Raw genomic sequence first — 7,587 nt, 5'->3', positions numbered from 1 at the left:
TATGCTGTAGATGCTCGCCTCTTCCAAGATGACAAAAGCAGTGTTCATAGGACTGCTCGCATATCTTCCTGATTTTATCAGGCACCCTGTCGCTCGTCCACTGACTCGCTTTGTGGTATGATATTAATACCATAGAAAATAATCTGCGACTATGTTGAATAGCAGGTAAAACTTAACAGTCAGTACCCAACATTTGGTAGCCCGACAGGATCTAATCATGAATGTGAGGCTTCACCTAGATATAGCGTTCCTGAAGATACTTGTGGACTGTCTTCCTCGCTTACTGTGGGCTGTTGTAAATTTACTTGCTTGGTATTAAGCCTTCAGTAGTCTATTAATCTCTCGTGACTGATTGTCTTCCAGCTAGTAAAGAATCTAACATCTCAGATAATCTACACCATTCTGCAGTACTTAATTTTCGATCTCTGACGCTCAGCTTAGAAAGAAAACAAAGGAGTCTAAACATTCGAACCAGATTTGCAAATTATATTAATACGTGCCATATCACTAAGTCCTCTGATGGTAGGCAAATAGATGAATTTACACGATTTGGGCGCTAACTGGATACTTTTATATCTGAGTAGACTGGCTGCAGGATACTAAGGAAACACAAATTATACGATAATCACACAGATAGTTACAATTTTACTATTGGGCGCTGATTGTCTTACACAGTAACTGTACAATTTGGTGTCCAAGCAGGCTGACTGTAGCCTGTATTCCAAAGCAATTTACAGAGCTACAATATTTTGAATATCAACATAAAAATGAGAAAAATTGAAAAACACGAAGACACAATAGGCATATGAGCAAGTCGATTTAAGTATGAGCTGTACAACTATAAAGTTACCAAATTATAGAGACTACGTTGTGAGATGATTTCTATGTAGATGAGAATTCTCAAAGACTGCAAAAAAATTACTAGAAAGTGAACTTCTCTAATTTAAATAATTAACGAACACAAATTATTTTAACGATATTATGCACATTTGAAATCAAGAATGTCAGAGCTTTGAAACTATGTTTGTAGACAGTTCAATTAAAGAACACGAAAATTTTGAAAACGAATAGATTTTAATGTATAAAATTTATGGAAAAAATAAACGTTTGTTTTAAAGAGGAGAATGAGAGTTTTCAAATGAGCTACGCTAATTTACAAAGAAAGAAGTATTTGCTTGCTGAAAATTTGTACATATAGTAAATTACTCTTGTTCCTTTAAAAAGAATATTTTCGTAAGCACTATACAACAAGAGCTAGACTTCCATTTACCAAGAAAGAATTAACATAAAACTCAAAACAGCATTTTCTGGCACGGAATAAAACGGTGCAATATATTGTACAAGGGGGTTAAAGACATTACTAAAACAAACTTATTTTAAATGGCAGTTAAAGCCTACCTGTTGAGAAATACATTCTTTACATTGAAGTATTACTTGCATAATACAAAGGAGTTGTTTGTTAAAAAGCTAATGCAGGTACATAAGAATAATAACAATAACAATGAAAATAATAATAATAATGATGATGATAATAATAATAATAATAACGATAATAAAAGTGTATCATTTCACATAACACTTTAACACCATGTTTTTTCCTTCATTTTTTCTTTTCGGGGAAAACTTATTCCTAAAACTACGCAATTCATATATTTCTCAGGCCAACAAACAGGAAGTTGCGCTACACGAAATGGAAACCATACACCTTCGTTATGTTTCTAATAACAACTGACAGCGTGTATAGCATTACATTATGAAACAATGTGTATGGTGAGTGCAGTGACTGGGACTGAAAATGAATGAATAGTGCAGCACGAGCTAACTTCTTTGTAGAGCAGTTTTATACACTTTGGATAAGCTGAATGAGGCCACACTGTTTTAAACTGACTGGCCTGTGTTCGGGAGCGTGGAGGATTCGGTTTTTATGCGACCCTCCTGATTTTTCCGTGGTTTACCTCGATTGCTTCTAGCAAATGCCAGGATGGCCCCTATTATAAGGCCATGGCCGACTTCGTGCCCAATCCTTGTCAAACTAGGCATGTGAGTATGTAAATGGCTGTTTGTGTAAGATGAATCACTTTGTTTTTAAATTTCGTTCACTTTACGTCTATGGTCGGAAACTTTTTGTCATCAGACTACCGGTTTCGGTCTTTAATGACCATCTTCAGACCTGCAGCAAAATATGGGAAAATATAAATATTTTAGCAGGATGTCTACAGCTTAAAACATTAAAATAGACCATAATGGAAAGTACCACTGATATACATATACATTTCTGCACTTTAAGTATGAAGAAGGATATCTGTTTTATAAAAATATCTCCTAATGTACTGCCGACGTAGTGACATCGTCAAATGTGTTTTTGTTGATCTGAAATGTTAATACCAAGACATGTCCTGTATTGTTACAAATGAGATCTATGATCTAAAACTACTATTATTACTATCAACAGTACTCTGAAAACTACGCAGTCAATAACAAATTTTGATGTAATAGAGCTTAAATAAGAAATTCGATATTCTCTGTAATTATCGTATTTGTATTTTTAACAAAACAGAATTAAATAAAGGAAAAATTTATACTGATGTCAAGAGTGGTACAAGAACGAGTAGGATAGTCCCAGAGTCTGTGCCAACAATTACATAACTTACGGGAATGTAGAAGGGCGATGTCGTCAGCAACCGCCTATATTTCGACAGATGTACACCCTTGTCTGTTTCACGGCCAAAGCTGCATTCTCGTGAGTTATTTCGACAGGACAGTCCCATCTTGGTCTGTTAGAGAGTGACTAAATATTTGTCATATGTCCTTATTTTTTATGTATTGTAGAGGGCTGTATGGTTGTAACACTCATAGATAGTGAGCTAGTCTACCTATTTCTGATGGACAACACAACCAGTTACCAAGTCTTTTGAAATGCTTTATCTCAATGTCGTAACTGTTTCGCAAATTCATATTCAAGCCCATTTTCCAATTACATAGTTCCCACTTACATTAATGTTTTCATCTGCACTATGTGATCAGCTCCAGCATTGCACAAGAATATTTGAATATGTAGAGCCATTTTATATGTTATTTCGATAGTAATATATAAGATTAAGTAGTTGTAATGAACGACACATTGTATTGCTAAGGTCGTCATGCTTTTGCAGGACAGCGTATAAGCTGCTGCAGTGCAAACAGCATACGTAAATCACTCCGACACTTAAAAACAGTTCATAATATTCTTCATGTCAGTTTGAGTTTCACACGTATGCTTTACATTCGATGTTTTTGCTTACAAAGCAAAGAGTACTCATTAAACAAAGATATCATGGATTTCCTATGAGCAAGATAGAAACCAAGCATGGAAAGTACGAGTACCTATGTGAAAGACGCAAGAAGTTCATAAAAGGAAAACGCTTTTACTCTAAGAATGAACTTATAATTAAGATCTATGAGGCTATAAACCAAGTTACACTACTGGCCATTAAAATTGTTACACCAAGAAGAAATGCAGATGACAAACGGGTATTCATTGGACAAATATATTATACCAGAACTGACATGTGATTACATTTAAACGTAGTATGTATGCATAGATCCTGAGAAATCAGTACCCAGAACAACCACCTCTGGCCGTAATAGCGGCCTTGATAGCCTGGGCATTGAGTCAAACAGAGCTTGGATGGTGTGTACAGGTACAGCTGCCCATGCAGCTTCAACACGATACCACATTTCATCAAAAGTAGTGACTGGCGTATTGTAACGAGCCAGTTGCTCGGCCACCATTGACCAGACGTTTTCAATTGGTGAGACATCTGGAGAATGTGCTGGCCAGTGCAGCAGTCGAACATTTTCTGTATCCAGAAAGGCCCGTACAGGACCTACAACATGTGGCCGTGCATTATCCTGCTGAAATGTAGGGCTTTGCAGGGATCGAATGAAGCGTAGAGCCACGGGTTGTAACACATCTGAAATGTAACGTCCACTGTTCAAAGTGCGGTCAATGCGGACAAGAGGTGACCGAGACGTGTAACCAGTGGCACCCCATACCATCACGCCGGGTGATACGCCAGTATGGCGATGACGAATACACGCTTCCAATGTGCGTTCACCGCGATGACGCCAAACGCGGATGCGACCATCATGATGCTGTAAACAGAACCTGATTCATCCGAAAAATGACGTTTTGCCATTCTTGTACCCAGGTTCGTCGTTGAGTACACCATCGCAGGCGCTCCTGTCTGTGATGCAGCGTAAAGGCTAACCGCAGCCATGGTCTCCGAGCTGATAGTCCATGCTGCTGCGAAGATCGTCGAACTGTTCGTGCAAATGGTTGTTGTCTTGCAAAACCTCCCCATCTGTTGACTCAGGGATCGAGACGTGGCTGCAAGATCCGTTACAGCCATGCGGATAAGATGCCTGTCATCTCGACTGCTAGTGATACGAGGCCGTTGGGATCCAGCATGGCGTTCCGTATTATCCTCCTGAACCCACTGATTCCATATTCTGCTAACAGTCATTGGATCTCGACCAACGCGAGAAGCAATGTCGCGATACGATAAACCGCAATCGCGATAGCCTATCCGACCTTTATCAAAGTCGTAAACGTGATGGTTCGCATATCTCCTCTTTACACGAGGCGTCACAACAACGTTCCACCAGGAAACGCCGGTCAACTGCTGTTTGTGTATGAGAAATTGGTTGGAAACGTTCCTCATGTCAGCACATTGTCGGTGTCGCCACCGGCGCCAACCTTGTGTGAATGCTCTTAAAGGTTAATCATTTGCATGTCACAGCATCTCCTTCCTGTCGGTTAAATTTCGCGTCTGTAGTACCTCATCTTCGTGGTGTAGCAATTTTAATGACCAGTAGTGTATTTTTTTAAAGCGACATTGGGAATTTTAACGAAACGTTATAAAGCCATCCGACTGGATACTATATACACACACGCACACACACACACACACACACACACACACACACACACACACACACATGCAAATATATAGAGGATGTCTCTCCTAAGAGCCGTCAGGTGCATTTTCTCTGGTGTTAAATTGGCGAGTATTTCTAATCTCGTTTTTTGATTGTGTACCCTAGCTGAAGACAACACGATTACTGCTCATTACATCTTTCATGAGACTGTCGACGGAAAGCGTCGGTTTGTTCCACGTCACAAAAAAAATGAGTTTTAAAAGGAAGTGGCCGTTCCATAGAGCGGTTCCAAATTGGTCTATTTCGATATTCGTTTTATCGATATGCATCAACAGGGACAGTAAACCTCGAAGAATAAAAAGCAGCCGAGCAGCAACACCGCCAACCTAGCCCATGCTAATACTACATCAAGCACGCAGTTCTGTTGAGTCACTGCTGGATTGCTGTTTATTTTTGTGTTTTACTGTCCCTGTGAATTCACATTGATATAACGAATATCGGAGAGCTCTATCAAATGGGCAAGTTCCGATTTAAAAATAATTTTCTTTTTATTGAGAAACAAACCGGCACTTTCCGTTGATACTGGGCGTCACATGAAAGATGTGACGAGCAGTAATTGTTTGGGCTGACTGCAGCTATGCTGTACAATATATACTGAAGACCCAAAGAAATTATTGCATCTGCCTAATATCGTGTAGGTCCTTCGCGAGCACACAGAAGCGCTGCAACACAATGTGGCATGGACTCGACTAATATCTCAAGCAGTGCTAGAGGTAACAGACACCATGAATCCTGCAGGGCTCCGAAAGTCCATATCGATGATGTTTCGTTGAATGGTTCGAACTCTGACACTTGTTGAAGACCAAGCATTGAAATCTCCAGCAATTTGCGGAAGGGTTGCACGTCTGTCACATTGAACGGTTCTCTTCAGTCATCGTTGGACCCGTTCTTCCAGGATCTTTTTCCGGCCGCATCGATATTGGAATTTGATGTTTTACCGGATCCCTGATATTCACGTTACACTCGGGAAATGGTCGTTCGGGAAAATCCCCACTTCATGGTTACCTCGGAGATGCTGTGTCCTATCGTTCGTGTGACCACTACAGCACCAAGTTCAAACTCAGTTAAATCTTGACAACATGCCTTGGTAGCAGCCGTAACCGATCCAGCAACTGTGCCAGACACTTGTGGTCTTATATATCTTATATACGAAGACAGTAACTGTTCTCGAAAGAACAGAATACTGTTGATGACCGTGCAGCTTTTCCCTGGAATAAATGATGACTAACTGAAACCCTCAGCTGCCGACAGGTGTTGTTGATATACCTCGATGTGGATGGCTGAAAATGTGTGTGTCCCGACCGGGACTCGAACCCAGGATCTCCTGCTTACATGGCAGACGCTCTATCCATCTGAGCCACCGGGGACACAGATGAATAGCGCGAGTGCAGGGACTTATCCCTTGCACGCTTCCTGTGAGACTCCACACTGAGTGGATGGACAAATGTCTATAAGGTACATTACAAATGTAGAATTGTGGACAGTTTGGAACGTGAGTCTTGTGCTTGTTAACAGTGTTTCACTTGAAATAAAAATAAACAAAGCTCAAGGTCAGAGCGGGGGGGGGGGGGGGGAAGAGACAGACAGAGGGTGTGAGGAAACAGAAAGTGTAAAGGAGAAGACACACAGGGATAGGGGACAGGAGATGGAAAGAGGAGGAAGAGAAAATGGACATAGAAAGGGAAGAGGAAGTAATGGATGGAGAGAGGGGGAGGGGCGCAGGAGGCGATGGAGGGGGAGGGGAAGGAGATGGATGAAGAAAGGGAGGAAGAGGTGATGTACAGTGTGAGGAGGAGGGGGCACTAGGATATGGAGAGACCGGGGGGGGGGGCAGGATAAGGACAGAGAGAATGGTAAGAGGTGATGGGCAGAGAGAGGGAGATGGAAGGAGGACGATATGAACAAAGAGAGGGGGAGTAGGTGGACAGATAGGGGGGGGGAGGAGATAGATAGAAAAAGGGGGAGGAGATGAACGAGGAGGAGGGAGAGCAGATGTAGGATATGGAGAAAAAGAGAAAAAGGGGGGAAAGAGGGGGTAGAGAGGAGTGGAGGAAGTGATGGACAGAGAGGGGGAGGTGGAAGGAGGAGCAGATGAACAAAGAAGGGGCTGAGGAGATGGAGAGAGACAGAGGGTAGAATGAGATTAGAACGTATATCCAGTAACCATGTGTATTAGAGCCAGTAGTTCACGAACGAGAAACACAATATTGTGTATCTTCTGCAGGATCAATTTATTTTGTAAACGGTTTTAGGCTCAGAAGGCCATCATCAGACTTCAACCTGTTAACTAAATAAATGAACCCTGTAGAACATATTCAACATTGAGTTTAGATTTATAATTATATTGTTGTATCGAGAAGGACGGAAGGATGAATTAACGCGACATGGTTCACTTATGTTGCGAGACTTGTTAGACGCATTGCCTTCTCGAGCAGCCCCCGACGCCCGGCGCCAACGGCGCGCAGACGAGACAGCGGCGCCGCGTGCTGGAGCGTCGCCGGCCGGCGCCTTTGTGTCGTGAGCCCGTGCCGGGGTCGCCGGGACATTTGGCGGGCGGCGGGCGTGGCCCTGACATTTCTCACGCGCTGCGCCGGGCCCGCCGTGAAC

General features: G+C 42.0%; 1 non-coding gene across 1 annotated transcript; it reads right to left on the bottom strand.

Annotated features, from left to right (window-relative positions):
* Nucleotides 1-6,273: 6,273 nt before the first annotated feature.
* Trnat-ugu (transfer RNA threonine (anticodon UGU)) lies at nucleotides 6,274-6,348 on the bottom strand. The gene has a single exon. It is a non-coding gene; the product is annotated as a tRNA-Thr (tRNA).
* Nucleotides 6,349-7,587: the final 1,239 nt, after the last annotated feature.

Source organism: Schistocerca gregaria, chromosome 3 (assembly GCF_023897955.1).
Source record: "Schistocerca gregaria isolate iqSchGreg1 chromosome 3, iqSchGreg1.2, whole genome shotgun sequence".
Lineage (NCBI taxonomy): Eukaryota > Metazoa > Arthropoda > Insecta > Orthoptera > Acrididae > Schistocerca > Schistocerca gregaria.
This window is presented reverse-complemented; position numbering and strand designations above follow the sequence as displayed.